The sequence below is a fragment of the Anolis carolinensis genome, chromosome 5 (genome assembly GCF_035594765.1).
Source record: "Anolis carolinensis isolate JA03-04 chromosome 5, rAnoCar3.1.pri, whole genome shotgun sequence".
NCBI classification, from domain to species: Eukaryota; Metazoa; Chordata; class Lepidosauria; order Squamata; family Dactyloidae; genus Anolis; species Anolis carolinensis.
In genome coordinates this window covers 39,772,024-39,788,854 of record NC_085845.1, presented here as the reverse complement: position 1 = coordinate 39,788,854, position 16,831 = coordinate 39,772,024, and the positions used below count along the sequence as shown (strand labels likewise).

At 39.5% G+C, this 16,831-nt stretch overlaps 1 long non-coding RNA gene across 1 annotated transcript; it reads right to left on the bottom strand.

Moving 5' to 3' along the window:
* Positions 1-8,278: 8,278 nt before the first annotated feature.
* LOC134299114 (uncharacterized) lies at positions 8,279-11,291 on the bottom strand. Its single transcript, XR_010006248.1, has 3 exons — positions 10,951-11,291; positions 10,746-10,862; positions 8,279-8,775 (listed from the first exon to the last, which is right to left on the bottom strand). It is a non-coding gene; the product is annotated as an uncharacterized LOC134299114 (long non-coding RNA).
* Between the last annotated feature and the right edge of the window lie 5,540 nt (positions 11,292-16,831).

Below are 16,831 nucleotides of genomic sequence, written 5' to 3'. Positions count from 1 at the left end.
TTGAAGGTGGTAGTGGTTGACTTCATGGTCTATGAGGCCTCTTCCAACTCTTTGATTCTATTATTATCCCAGCTCACACGTGTGGTAGGAAGGTGAAAGTGGAATACTATGAAAATGTTTTTTTTCACTCAGCATTTTTTGTTACCCTAATATCCAAATTTACCTTTTTCCTTCAATATGTATAACATTTCTTTCTTTTTAGCTTTACATTCCACTAGAGCAACTGAAGTCAGGTGCTGCTACCAAAAGGCCTATAGATGATAGCCACAGAAATTCTGAAACAAAATAATCAAGAAGAAAATTATATAAAACAATAATGCAAGGGAAAAATTCCACCTAGGAAAATTATACTCATAAATCTCTCTTGAAATGTTTCATTTGCAGAGAGTTCACATTATATCCAAGAGGCAAATTCATTTTAAATGTATTAGTTTCATGTATAAGATACAGAATGCATATTTCATTAACAAGAATTAAAAAGTTAGATGCATAAGAAATTCTAAAGTCTGTAAAGTGTTTGGATAAATGTTAGCATCTGTTTGTTTGCTTTTTTGAATGAGAGACAATTTGTCAGTATCCATAAACTGTAAAATCTGGCTCTGTAAACTTCAGTCTAAATTTTAAAAATGAAAAATCTTGAATAAAGGCAATAGGATGTTGTAGGAGAGCATCATTTCTGTACTTAATACTTTTGAAACTGCCTGCAGTGATCACAGAAGTACAAATGGAACATAAAGTGTTAATTGATTTTGTAGTGCGGAAAGCCAGAAAACATAAATGTGGGCTTGGAGCAATAGGAATTTGCAAAGAGTAACATATAAATCATACGTGATCCTCAGTATGAAGCATCAGTTGTATCATAGCATTTTCATGGTAATAAGATTAATGGAATACATTTAAAATGCCAGCAGCTAGATGGTAGTCATATACAACACATTCTCACATATGTCCTCCTTGGACTTTTAACAGAAAAATAATAGCCAAAAATGCTTTAATGGCTTAACTCACAGTAGTTTGGGTAAAATTCTGCCGAGCTAAGGATCAATAATGCTGTTAAGATAAACACAGAAACAGTTTTAGTCTTCTGGCCAATACTGCATTTACATCTTCAGTTTACAAGCATGAAGCTTAAAGTGCTCCTACCTTTGTGGCTCGTAATAATGAAATAGATACTTGTCTGCTATTTAAATCATAATTGATATAAGCCACTGAGCTACAAAGGGGGTGGGGCCCTAAACTCCAACCAATATTAAAGACCCACTTCTTAAATATGGCCATGTTCTAGACGCATTTTTCCTGACATTTCGCCCACATCTATGGCAGGAATCTTGAGAGATTGTGAGGTATATTGGAAACTAAGCAAGGGAGGTTTATATATCTGTGGAAGGTCCAGTTTTTAATACTGGTACCAATCTGGACACAGCATATTATTTGAGAACACTATCATGTCAGATGACACAGAGAAGCCATTGCAATCCACAGGCATGTGGGCAATTTCAACAGAAAGGCGGAAACCATAAAAATGAACAAAATCTGGCTACCAGTATTAAAAAAAAACTCTAAAATCAGAACAATCAATAAAGAACACAGAGGAATTCCAGACATGAATCATCTAGGACCAACTAACACCTTTGAACAGGATTCCTCCAGACAGGAAGAAGCCAGGTCTTGAAGCTGGCAAGGCCATTAATGCTAATCAAGGTGATTAATTACACTGGCCTCCATTGACAAGAGTTCTTCTCCCACTCTGGACTTTCGACAGATGTGTAAACCTCCCTTACTTAGTTTCCAACATACCTCAGAACCTCTAAGGATACCTGCCATAGATGTGAAACATCAGGAGAAAATGCTTCTGGAACATGGCCACACAGCCTGGAAAACATACAACCCAGTGATTCCAGCCATCAAAGCCTTCAACAACACATTTTAAATAACTCATATTTTCCTTGAAAGTTAAATAATGCATATTTCCTCTGAATAGGTATAAATCCAGTAGTTTAGAGGCAAGATTACATTATCCTAACATTTGGAGTCTTCTATTATTCTCATGGCAAGCAGAAGCCAAATAGTTATATAGGAAGAAATAATATTCAACTTATGCTCCATCTTTTTAATTTATAAAGTACCTAGAATTTGCCTTGACTTAGTGCATACGTTTTTGTTTAGTGAAGATTGTAGGCATTAGAGAATTGGTAGACCATAGTAAAAGGCAAAAAGCAAGATGGTAGATGTTCTTGCAGGATGTTGCTCCCATGGACATTCAGTATCTGGTTATGACTAACAGGACTATTTACACATGTCCTTGTGTCTTGCAGAATACAAACTGCCACAGTTTGACTCAGGGACTGAGCCCCAGGTCAAAATGTTGGTATCCAACCAGTCATTGGGTAAATATACACTGACCACTTCCTGTGAAGAAGCCCTGGGTCAGCTCTGCGGTGACCATATGAATCTGATTGGGACAACACAGGCAAGGCTACATCTACTTGTGTGAACCAAAGTTGCATGACACTCTGAATTCTGGCCCAGCATTTAGACCAAACAATGACTTTGGTTCTATGCAAACATTTGATTCAGTTCCCTGTTTACATGGCAGTCCTGGGTTTGAATGGCACTCTTACTATCCCCTCCTGTTCCCTGTGTTGTGATGATCTCCAGGCATGACATGGGTCAGCCGGTCAGCCATTCCTGGATCTGCTGCAACATGGAAAATGGGAGAAGAGGGTCAAAATGGTTATTCAGAAGCATCAAATCAAGTTTAGTTCTGCTAGGCAGTTGGGACTTTCTCCCACCTCCACAGCAGCTGGGTGAGGGGGCTGTGAATGCTATCCCAGAGCTGTTCCATGTACAACATACTGGATCAGCCCTATGTTAATGTGTTAGTTTAGAATCACCCACTGTCCCAGTGCTAGCCTCCTATTTTTGAAATTCTCCCATTGCAAAAGAGAACAAAAATGATAATCCAGAGCTAGGTGTTGAGAAAACAGAGAAAGATAACTCTGATGAGAACCTTTTGTCTATTCTTTGCAACAACGTAATCTCCCCAATCAGCCAGGTCGGCACATTACAGCTTTATCCGGGTGCCAGAATGACCAAAGTGGATGGGGGAATGGTGGATGAATTGTTAGCTTTTCTACTCACCTTGTTTTTACAATTTTCTTTCTATGTGTCTCAACTACATGTAAAGTAACTGACAAAAAGAAAGAGATACATTTGAGGTATGAAGAGATGTCCAGAAATAAATTTAGGGTGGCAGGAACTGGAAGACAGAAAGCTTTCTTCAGCTCTAAGAAAACTCAGATAACATTGTTGTGTATGTGTGTGAGAGAGTATATGCAAAAAAGTAAGTAATCATGTAGCTATGTGACTATTCTTTTTTGATTCTTTCATTTTCTTCTGTTACACTTTTGTTTTGAGATCAAATCATCTTCAAACAAACTTTCAGCAACACAAAATGCTGCCTGTGAACAAGAAAGGGAAGAGGATCAGTTCCTATTGCTTTTGTGATGCTTAAAATCAGACAAGAAAATAAGCATGTCCAGGTCTCACAGATAAGCTTGCATGCTTTAATTAGACTTTTACCCTTTGCCTCCATGCATGTGTATTTTCAAAGCAATAATAAATATTTCCAAAGTCTCCTTTCTAAGGTTTTATCTTTAATAACCAATGTACAATATTCTGTCAGATTGTTATTTCAAAGGCTTAAAAATGGATTTAATGTAGCACAGATACCATACTAACAGCAATCTTGAAAGGGCTAGAAAGATGGTATTGCTTTTTGTGGGGTTTTTCAAGAAAGGTGGTTGTGGTTTCTTGATGCCAAATGCAAGTTCTTTTAAGTCATGTCTATTTTGAGTAGGCAGACTGAATCTTTTGTATAGGTTAAGCAGGTTTCCCATTAAAAATTCAACCCAGGCTCCAGCTATACTGCTATATTTGCTAAAATGAGATTCATCATATTTGCAAGTTTAGTGATAGGCATAGCTGAAAGGAACTGCCATCAGCCCATTTTTTAAAGGAGGCAGTGATTGAAATTATTTCAGATTTGAATATCTGGCTTTATTGCATCAATGCATCAAGCTTCCATAATTCTGATTGTGGTAAAATTCAAATGTTGTTTAACCTAAAATCTGAGGAATTTTTACATGGCAATAAGTTAGGTGTGAAAAGTCTTCCCTCATTTAATTCCTTTTATCTTCTGATGGTTCCCTCTGCTGTCTGTACTACTATTCCAGGCTGATTTATTTCAGGTTTTGCTTTGTTGATGTCCTTGCTATTCTTTCAGTTATTGATTATGGAACTATCAAAACTGGTGATGTATGTCCTTATGAAAATTTATGCATATTGTATCTATATTTTTTTAAAAAATAACTCTCTCTCTCTCTCTCTCTCTCTCTCTCTCTCTCTCTCTCTCTCTATATATATATATATATATATATATATATATACTAGCTGTGCCTGGCCACGCGTTGCTGTGGCGAAGTATGGTGGTATGGGAAATAAAGTATTGAGGAATTGGTGGTAGTTAAGGTCAAGGGTAAAGGTTTTCCCCAGACATTAAGTCCAGTCGTGTCTTACTCTGGAGGTTGGTGCTCATCTCCATTTCTAAGCCGAAGAGCCGGCGTTGTCCGTAGACTCCTCCAAGGTCATGTGGGATGACTACATGGAGCAGCGTTACCTTCCCGCCGGAGCAGTACCTATTGATGCACTCACATTTGCATGTTTTTGAACTTCTGGGTTGGCAGAAGCTGGGGCTAACAGTGAAGGCTCTCTCCGCTCCCCCAATTCAAACCTGTGGCCTTTCGGTCCAGAAGTTCAGCAGCTCAGCGCTTTAACACGCTGCGCCATCAGGGGATATTATTTCCTAAAGGTTGTGAATATACAATATTTCTGATTGGTTTTTTTTTGTTTGTTGGAGGCAGGTATGAATGCTGCAATTAGGAAAAATGATTAGGATGTAATGGCCTTGCAGCTTTAAAGCCTGGCTGTTTCCTCCCTGAGTGAATTTTTTGTTGGGAGGTGTTAGCTGGCCTGATTGTTTCCTGTCTGGAATTCCCTTGTTTTCAGAGTGGTGTTGTTTGCGATATTTTATGTGCTTCTACTGTCTGTGGCCCTGAGAAAACAGGATTTGCCAGATTTTGATGATGGGAATACTTTGTTGGGAGGTGTTAGCTGGCCCTGATTGTTTCCTGTGTGGAATTCACCTGTTTACTTACTGTCCTGGTTTTAGAGATTATATTGTTCTGCATTATTCTATCCCAGGAATTATTTCATATTAAAGAAGAATCTCACTTATCCAACATTCGCTTATACAATGTTCTGGATTATCCAACGCAGTCTGCCTTTTCATAATCAATGTTTTTGTAGTCAGTGTTTTAAATTCATTGTGATATTTCAGTGGTAAATTTGTAAATACAGTACAGTAGAGTCTCACTTATCCAACATAAACGGGCCGGCAGAACGTTGGATAAGCGAATATGTTGGATAATGAGGAATTAAGGATAACCCTATTAAACATCAAATTAAGTTATGATTTTACAAATTAAGCACCAAAACATCATGTTAGACAACAAATTTGTCAGAAAAAGTAGTTCAGTACACAGTAATGCTATATAGTAATTACTGTATTTATGAATTTGGCACCAAAATATCACGATATATTGAAAGCATTGACTACAAAAATGCGTTGGATAATCCAGAACGTTGGATAAGCGAGTGTTGGATAAGTGAGACTCTACTGTAAATACTACATAGCATTACTGCGCATGGAACTACTTTTTCTGTCAAATTTGTTGTATAATATGATGTTTTGGTGCTTAATTTGTATAACGATTACCTAATTTGATGTTTAATTGGCTTTTCCTGAATCCCTTCTTATTATCCAACATATTCACTTATCCTGCCAGCCTGTTTACGTTGGATAAGTGAGACTCTACTGTATATTTCTAATCTTATATTATCTGCTCAGAACTGGATTATATGAGGCTCCTTCTTCACAGCTGTATAAAATGCACACTGAAGTGGATTATATGGTAGTGTGGAGTCAAGATAATCCAGTGCAAAGCAGATAATATAAGATTATAAATGGGTTATATAGCTGTGTTGAAGGGCCTTGAGTCTACACTGCCATATAATCCAGTGCAAATTAGATAATCTGTGGAAGAAGTCTAAGTGAGGCCTAAATCTGCCTGTCCCCTAACTGAAACCTGGCTGTCCCTTGGTTGCTAGGCAACCAAGTGGGCAGAGATTAGCCCTCTAAACTGGCAGCAATTGGATAAAAAAAATTATTGCTCTCCCTCTAATTAAGACTTTATTTTTCTTTTCTTTTTGTTGTATCAACCTTGAGGCGTGGATGATGGGTTGTGTTGCCAAATTTTGAGGTTGGGGGGCCTGTACTTTTGTTGTTTTGTGAATCGCCGTGATGCCATCACTCTTTTATATATATAGATAGTATGTCTTGTTCAGCATACACATTTTTCAAGCAGTTTCTCAAAGAACATAGCACTGTGTGCACTCATAGAATCATAGAATAATAGATGACATGGGCCATCTAGTCCAACCCCCTGCTATGCAGGAAAAGTACAATCAAAGTACTCCTGACAGATGGCCACCCAACCTCTGTTGAAAAGCCTCCAAGAAAAAGCTTTCACCACACTCCGAGGCAGATACTTGTGTGAGATTTCTTTACAAACTGCATGGCAAGCCTTGGAATTATATACTTGAATTTCAAAGGCCAATTGAATTCAGTTTCTTGGAAACTAGAATGACAAATTATATTTGGAAAATTAAAATTTCATGAATTCACATAATGTGAACCAAATGTTTCATACTGACCCCTGAGGTGGCCACATACATCCTCCTCAAACAACCTAGACAAGAGCCATATGAATCTCACTAAATGGATGTGGGCATGAGGAAGAGAAGTCAACAATCAAGCTGTATGAGCCACTTGAAATTAGTTGATCGCTTAACTGGGTTATGGCTATTTGGTGTTATTTGCATTAAATTCACTTTGACTTATGGACAGACTACGAATGAGAACAGCTCTTGTCATGCTGTGCAAACTCAGAGTCATGACTTCCTTTATTGAATTAGTCCACCTGTACTGCGTTTTTCCTTTTTCCCACTGGCTAGGTTTTGAGGCAAACATGATACCAAGTAAATTGTTATGGAAGGTGTTGACGAAATGATAGTAGCTTTCATAGATGAAGGATTAATGGCAGCATCTAAAGGTCACCAGTAAACATTCCATTTGATTCATCCAAGTATGAAGGGTCATGTGCTTGAATTCTGAATAAGCTTTCTATAACAAAGGATAGCAGGCTTCTTTTATGATAGCGAAAGACAGAAAGGAAAACCTCACCACACAAACATACCTCTTCACAATTATGGCAGATTGCTGCATTCATAAATATTGAAAGATTTCTTTAGTGATGTGAAAGGGAACACCTCTTGCTCAGGGAGCAAATTGTGTCAGTATTATGATGATGTACAGCAGTCTGCCCACAAAGAGACACTCACAGATCTAAAGACTTCTGCAGAATTTGGACACTCTGCTTCAATACCAACAATAGATACACAATGAAATGGCAAGGTTCCAGGCATACAGGGCAGCTGTAACCTAATATGCAAATTGTTGGACTTTCATAAGTAAATATATTGATAGCAGCTGCTTGGGCTTTAAAAGTCAAATGTATGCCTTGGCTACTACCACCCACTTCCTAAATCTACTGCCCATGAATAATGCAAGTAAGGATAATATTGTGCAGCTATGTTGATTCAGGAATGCTTTATATGCTCATTAGCTAATACATATTATAACTGAACTCTGAGAGTAGTCCATGTGACAGCCCCATGAATGCCAAATGAATGTGTGATGATTAATAGTGTTTCAATGAATATCAAATGATTTTTTAATGACTGAGCACTTAACATTTTACCGTTGATTCTTATGGAATGCAGAGGCTCTTCAAAAGCTGATCAGAAACGACAATAAGAATAGCTGCTCAAATTTAGACACGGGATGTCCTTATCTGGGGAAAGGTCAGGGAGTCTATGAGACTTTATTGTTTTACTGCAGTAAGGCGAAAACAGAGGGGAGAAACCCACAAAATCTCAGTGATTAGATTTTAATTGCTGGATTATTCAATTTATATGGTTAGACAATTTTGGTTTAATAGACTTTATTTTATTGGAAATTATATTTCAGCCATGTTGACTACCCATATACATGACATTGTAGTGGCGGGGAATATGTCAAGGACAGAACGCCACAAGGTTCAAGATAACAGAGTTTATTTAATTACAGAACTCAAAAATGCCCGTAAAACACAAGGGCCAGGCAATTTTAGCCTTTAGGAGCAAAAAAAGGGACAAGGAAAAAAACGTACAAAAGATAAACCGGATTAAACCGAAGTTTAATCCGGGTAAAAACAAACTGCTTGCTTCAGCCTGAGGGTAAACAAAACAAAAGCCGAGGAACAAAAGATACAAAAGAATGCAACTAATTGGCAGCAGATTCCTCTCTGCTGCCAACACTGTGCTTAGAGGAACTTGCGTCGCTCCCACACACACACAGCAGACAGGATTCCCAACACGAACAGATCAGCCAAGGATTGTAGCAGAAGAGTAGACCCAGTTCCTTTCCGTGGTTCAAAGCCAGAAGTAGACGTTGTAGTTTCCAAGTCCAGAAGGGGGAAGACAAGCCGTGGTCAGTTCAATCCGAGTTTTCAAAGCAGGAGATGGCGTCCGTCAAGAAGACGACGGAAGGTCAAGCTAATAAGAGTAAGCACAGGTTTGCACAAACAAATGCCCACACAATTCCTCCCGCCGTCTGACCCTGAATTCCAAAACAACTTACGTCTCAGCACAGGAAAAAACACCAGTCTTCAGGAAAGCGTCCCACACAGATCCCAAGCGTTCGTCCAGATTACCTTGCCCAACGCAATTTGCAATTGCTCCCAAGCCCCATTTTATGCCAGTTACAAATCCTCATCACTGTCAGCTGTCCTCCTTAACCCGGGCGTTTCCTCATCACTTTCCTCATCAGAGCTGGAACACCTCTGACTACGCCCCACAGCATCTCCAGCTGTGGATCCCGTCCCATCCCTCCAGCTAAGCCATGGGTCTAATCCTGAAAGTCCCCATTCATCTTCTATCCCATCATGACCAGTGGCACCCAATTCCTCCCTTACCCGAGTCCAATCCATCTCATCCTCCTCCGAGCTAACCAGCCCCTCCTCCATTCTCTCCGTAAACCCCTCAAAAGACTCTTCGTCAGACGGTGCTGCAAAAATGTCTCGCAGTCTTTTTCTTTCTCGCTCCTCGAGAGTATCTGACTCTCGAGGAGTCTTACGCCCACGTCTGTCAGTAACAGAGCCATGAGGCTCAATCATAACAGAATAGGTTTTCCCCCACAAGGTATTGTTTAGCTACAACTTCCATTATCATTCTGCATTGCTTATGTAGCTAGAATTTATGGGAGTTGCACTCCAGCCACATATTATATGCCATTTTTGGTTCGGTTACATTTGCAAAGATTTGTAGTTTGGTCAGGCACCAGCACTTTTAGGTAGAGAAGGCTAAACACTTTGTAAAACACATGAGTGATTCTTCCCTGTGGGTATAGTGGCAAATATTCATGCAATGGTCCATTACACTAGCAACTTGGGACTCTTTGCTCTTGCATGGAGATGTTGTAGCAATAGCACCAATATACACACAGCTTGTATTCTGTTGAATTCAATTAGACTAGCATTGGGTGTATCTACATTGAAGAATTAGTGCGGTATGAGACCACTTTAACTACCATAGCTCAATGATATGGAATCATGGGATTTGTAGTTTGGTCAGACACCAGCACTCTTAGGTGGAGAAAGCTAAAGACTCCATTGTGTGGGCAGTGGTGACCAACCTCCCCCCGCCAGGAACACACAAGGAAAGACTAATACAATAGGTTTGGGATAACCAAAGGCCACAACTTGTTTATTGGTTACAATGAGAAACAGAGTTGGCAGCTGTGCATGCGCCCTGATCAAGAATTGGACAGCCCGGTGCTGACTGATGCCTCTTCAAAACAGTAGGGGTCCGGTCTGGGACACCGGTACTGCCGCACCCCTATGCCATGAGAACACTCCCCCAATAAAGGGGGGAGGTACGCAAACTGGATCCAGGGCCCATGCCACATGCCACAAAAGGGAGGACCCCCCCCCCCGTGCCAACCCTGAACCATTGCAGCCCAATAAATCCAAATTAGCAGTGCCTGCGGGGGCATCTCCCTGTCCTGCAAGGCCCAACACAACCATAGCCCAGTGGTGCCTGGTCCGCTGTCGCACCTTTTGTGCCTTGCTTGCTTGAGTCACCTAGCATCCCAAAAGACTCCATAAAACAACTCATATGATTTCATAGCATTGAGGCATGGAAGTTAAAATATGGTTAAACTGTATTGATTCTACAGTTTAGGTAGTAGCCTAGAACTCAATTGCAAAAAAGTAATGCAAACTGTTAATACAGCATTATGTCAGAAAATCCATTTCAGTTTATAGAAAATCTTTGACTACAGTTAAATGCAATTCATAAATATTATGATGGCAACAACAAATAAATGCTACTTTATTTTAAATATGCATATAATTCAATAGTTTAATATATTTTATATTCAGTGCTCTTGCAAGGAAATGTGAATCTACAATATAGATGTAGTCAAGAGATGTTTCTGCTGGTACAAGAAAAAGATGTAAATATACCTGTGCAATCGCATCTGTCTGGAAACCAGATCTAAAATGTTTGGAGGCCAACCACATTCGGCAATGAAAGTGAGTGGAAAATCTTCTCCCCATTCTTTTCCTCTTTTTCTGGATCAACTAACAAAAACGAACTAATTAAAGGAGCATGGTCTTCATTAATGTGTTACCTGTTGGGAGGGGGATGATGAAAGCATAACTGAATTACCTTTCAAAAGTAATATAATCAAGGGGAATTGTGCTCCTTTTCTTTTCTTTAGAGGCATTCTGTGAGGAACTGCTCAAATTCTGTGCCAGTCTCTCTGAAAATATCCATAATGTTTGAAAGGCGAGTGAACAACACATGCTATTGGGGATGAATGCGAGAAGAGAAAAAAAAATGATACAGCAGATTAGAGACAAAACATAATAGTACATGCTGCTAAAAAACATGGATTAAGACAGCCTGTCCAACATTATACTTTCCAGATGTGTTCCACTATAAATGCCACAATCTCCAGTTAGCAAACAGATTGTAATTTATATGTATCTAGAAACTGCTATGTTGATGTAGGAAAGTCAAATTCCCCAAACAGAACTTTTGGAGGAAGCAACAACAAAACACACTGCTTGCAGGCAAAAGAGTTAGCCAAGTGTTATATGTCATTTGCTCTTCCAGCCAATTTGTTTATTATGTTTCCATGAATGATTAAACTATACAATTGAAATCCTGTCCATTCAACATTAATTAAAACTTATTAGAATTTTGAGCTCACAAATGGTTAATGAAATATGTTAAGCCTTTCATTCATTCTGTTTCATGAATGAAAGATCTCTTTCCATTTACTGATGCCATATCAGGATCCATGTTAATATAAATATTTCCATGGCAACGTAAAAAGTTTAAACAGCAAGATGCAATGTACCACCACTAAATGCAGTATAGACAATTGAAAACATGAATTATAATAGCATATAAAGAACAACAATGCAAATTACACAACAATCAACTGACAAAGCATGTGGGAGACATTACCCAGGTCTCCTTGAGAAGACCAGAGTTTTGAAAGGTTGTTTCTTTGGAAATCCTAAATGTATATGATAATCAACCATGAAATAATGAGTCCATACACAAACAATTGGTTGAAATAAGGGTCACTTTATTTAGCCTATGTTCTATTTGTTTGGAGCAGGAAAGAGGAACCTAATGCAGGCCCAGCTAAGACCAGATGTCTACCTTGATTTATTATTATTATTATTATTATTATTATTATTATTATTATTATTATTATTCTCTCCAAAAAAGAAACTCAAAGCAGCTTACATTAAAAGCATTTCAATACAATTCATACAAAAATATACAACCATTAAAATAGAATTAAATACCAATGATATTAATTAAAAATTAACAATTAAAATCCTTAAAACTGATTAAAAATGTATTCAAAGCTAAAACCACAGCAACCTCAGACTAGATCTTAAAAACCTTTGATACAAACTCTTACAGGGTTCTTTTTGGCTTAATCATCTGACACCTAGGACTGTCCAAACTTTTGTGTGGCTTCCTGACTAGCCATTTACTGAAAGGTAAATTTTGGACATTCCCAGCAAAGCTGCAGGAGTTTCAAGTAGAATCAAAATCCCCAGATTTTCCCAAAGAATATACTCCTTCCCAACACTTTGAGTTGCATGAGCCATACCCTTCACCAAGTAGGTACCTAGGTGAACAGCCTGTTTAAAGACTCCGCCTCAAACAATTGTCAAAATATGGGTAGTTGAAAAGCACAATATAAAAGGGGAGAAAAATCCTAAACATGGTCGCGAAGTGACCAGCTAACACACTGTACTCAGGGCCACAGAATGGGTTATGTTTTGATTCAAAGTGGCATATGAAGGGGTGGATGGGCCTTGAAATACTTGTAAGCCCTGCCCACATGCAATGTTTTGGTGTTTAGCATGTAAGTGTAAAGACTCCTGGTCTTTTCCCTATGCTGTCCAGAAACCCATTTTTTAAAGTTCTGGGAAGATCTATGAGCTTGCCATCAGTGTGTCAAGATTTTCTCCATTTGCCATCTGCCTCACCATCATTGGTAGAATCATTGGAAGGAATGAGTCCCAATATGAACTCAGTATTGAGGCAGACTTCTATGTAGATAGTGTGGAAGTTTACTCTTGTGGTAGAAGGATATTAGTGTAGAAAAACAAATGAAATTGTTAGCTACAATCTCTCATTTTGACTTCAGTTCTTTTGTTTGGTTATGGCAGGGGGCTCCATAGCACCATGCTGTTTCCCGCCTCCTCCTCTTTCCTCCTCCTCCTGAGAAATAATTAAAGTTTAGAGCTGAAAAAGGGAAATTATAGTTTAGAGCTGCAAAAACACCAGAAGCAACATCTTCCCAGAGCACAGACTGCCCCTCAGCTCCCTCTCTGCCTGGACTTTTTCTCACGGCCCAAATGTAATAGTAGGAACAATAACAGAGAAAAATAATACATGTAATAATACCAATAATAATATAGAAAAGTAATAAATGTACCATATATTCTCGAGTATAAGCTGACCCAAATATAAGCCAACCAGGACCCTCACCCGAGTATAAGCCGAGGGGGGCTTTTTCAGTCTTAAAAAGGAGCTGAAAAACTAGGCTTATACTCAAGTATATACAGTAAACATTTCTTCCACTTGTTTTTATTCTTTTCTGCTTCCTTCAATTCATATTCTTCAGCTCAAAATCAATCCATTCACATTCCCCAACTATTAGTTTTCCCCCTCACTTCCTGAGGGTGTTTTGCACATTTCTAGCAAAGGAGAAATCAAAAACTAGTCCCATCCAGTACTCTCCCTGCTACTCATTTCAGATTCAGTGCTGAGTGAGGATGCAGCTGTGTAAGTGGGGGGGGGGGGTGCTGGCCTCGTTTGCCTCTTTGCCCTCCCCTTGCTCATGGAGAAGCTGGGAATCGAGGCTGTGGCATGCCGCAGTGGCCTCAGGCTCCAGCATGGGAGTTAGTTGGGGGACCTGGTCCTTGTCCTCCTCCCTTCTTGCCTGGGCTGGCAGGGGGCCATTTCCTAAGGCCCTAATCTTTCCCAGGTATCGTTGGGGAGAGTGCGTGGGGTTTTTTTTTCTTTTTTCTCCCCCTTTCCTGGTTCCATTTCATCAGTGGCTTGGTTCCTGGCGTCCCAGGCTTGCCAGCACGGTTTCACACCACTTTTTTTGCTGGCTTTGGCAGTTCACCTGGACCTTCAGCTTCCATGGGCTGGAGGATGCCCCCCTCCCCTTCTGGCCTTCACAGTGCAGTACTTCTGAATGGGTGTCTGCCATGGTGGCACCGTTTGTTGTGCCATGGTTTTCCTTCGGCCTGCACATACCTTTCTTGCCAGCACCAGTGCTGGGCATTGTTCTTGTTGCTGCCGGTGTACACCCCCTCCCTCTGATCAGGCCTTCAGCCTAACTCTCCTCCCCATAAGGGTGCTGACCTTTAGATCACTAAGGGCTCCCTATGATGTTTGTTTGCTGAGGGGTGTGTGAATGCCATATCCTTTGTGCTGGAGCTGATCAAAGCCACTTTTATTGCAGCAGCCATTTTGTGCCAGCCATGCAGTTTCCCTGTGGGCAGCCATCTTGGGGCTGGCATTTTTGACAGGCCATGTACCTGCCTAGTGGTGGCCATTTTAGTCCGTGTTTTATATACATAGCTGTGATACTTCGTATTACCAGGGTTAACATGGCCACAGGGAGATTTCTCCCCTCAATATGCTTTTAGGTAAACTTGCTACTTGAAAGATAAACTGAATTAATTGACCAATTAACTGATTTTCAAGATACTACTACTTCTACTTCTTCTTCTTCTTCTTCTTTTTCTTCTTCTACTACTACTACTACTACTAATAATAATAATAATAATATAATAACAACATTTTATGGAAATAAAAATTAGAAAAGAATGAAAATAGATACATGCAATAAACCTTATTAAATATGATATATGGCTCAAATCCTCTCCTTGATGGTTAAGGGGATGGGATAGATGGCACATTAAGACAATCTTTCCCCCACTTGTTGGTTTGCTGGCTTACTATAAAGCAGCAGTGAAAGCTATGGGCCAGTTGTGGGAGCAACTTGCATTCATGCTGTACCCACTATTTGTAATTCATTGAAAATATTTGGATTATCTGCTTTGGATTATCATTGACATGTTTGCTCTAACCTTGATGTGTGCTTTTAAACTTTGGACTGCTTTCTCTGGATTACCCTTGGACTTGGCATAGTGACTTTGATGAATATTATTCCCAGTGGTCTCGTTTGTTGGTATGCCTGGTAATTGATTGTTGGTCTTTGGAATACCTGATATTCTGGGGTTAGCCAGTACACTACTTAAAGGATAGCCATTGGAGGCAGGTAGGGATTTAGTTCCCCCTGTTTTTTGGGGGGATTTTTCCTACCCTACACTGTTTCTTTAGGGGCTAATTGGTGTGCGGGGGTCTTAAATAGGCCATCATGTGGGAAAACAGAAATAGGTTCACACCCTGATGTACACCTAAAATACCCCTTTGTGGTGTAGGCTAGGAACAGGAACCCTCACCTGCAGTTTAAATAACCAAGATGAGGTCAAACAGAAATGGCCTTGGAGTGGGAAGAATTCTGATCTCAATAAATCCTCTGGAATTTGAACAGAATTCTCCATCCGTTTCCCTGAGTGGTCGCTCTGGAATCAAAAGTTTGTTGCATTCAAGGACCCAGGTGTCTCGCCAAGGTTAGCTGAGGAATAAGTCTTGGATGGCCATTGTCTTACCATATTCCACACCAAGTTTATGCCCTTTAAAATAGGTTTGCAGGTCACAGAGAGGTTGATTGGTAACATTAATAAAATTTTAGTTTATCCCACACTATTGTGTTGACTTGTTAGTTTGGTGATTGGGGAGCAATTTCATACATGTACTGTATGTAGGCTTATTGTTACATTATTGCTTCATTGCTATTGTTTCTCTCTTTGGAGAAAATGGGGACAGACTTTGGTTGAATCAAGATTTCTTAATTTAATTGTTCCATTCTAGTTAGGATCACAAGGAACATTCAACACAGTGCATAATATGTGTATTTTAGTTATGGGTTTTTGTTGTGTGTCCTAGAAATTTTATTTTATTAACTGCTATACTTACTTACTTAGGCGATCCCTCATAGTTCGAGGATGATGGTCCTCCATTTCTTGGAAGACGCCTATGCGTGATTTTTTTTTTAATGTGTGGAGGTTGGTGTGTTGCAGCCTTCTTCCGCCTTCACAGCCATTGTAACATGTACCATGTTATCCTCCGCCTGCTCCGCCGTTGAGGCCTTTGGGTCTTCAGATTGTTCTTGGTTTGGATCCTCCCCTGTGGCCACTCCTGGGAGTGTGTGACTCCCGTGGTTGTGCCCGCAGGTTCATTGGAACATGCAAGCCCCCTCACCACGTCAAGGTGACAATCCATCAAGGGGGATTAACTGCTATATAAGCATTATGATTACATTTATTTGAGGCCATTAATCTAAACAAAGGCAATACATGAAGCACAGAACTGTGGCAAGACTACAGAGTGCAATCCCCTGCCGTGCAAAAATATACAACTAAACTGAAAGGAGAACAAGACTATTGGATGCTATCTCCTACCATACAAAAATATACAACTAAAGAAGTCCCGAAAGATGCCCATCCAACCTCTGTTTAAAGACCTTCAAAGGTGGAAAGTCTATTATCTGCTGAGACAGTCTATTCCACTGTCAAGCAATACTTCACATTAAAAAAATCTTTCTAATATTTCCTTTTCTGAAGATAAGATTTTTCTCCAGGATTATACAGCAGATCTAAATTATGAAAACTAGCACATATTTCTCATTTTCCTAAAAACATAATTTCTCACAGTATTCATGGCTAATTTTTAAAGTAGCACAATATCAGAAATTTGCCTTCTCAGTCATAGCAGGAACCTTACTGCACTGGCTGAGAAATCAACTATTGGTAGTACACTAGATTGGATTTTTCATATTCATAAAAAATTATGAATCAATGAAACTGAATCTATAATTTTTCACAGATATCTACTCTGACCCATCTTCGTTTTCTTCATCAGTTCAGTGCTG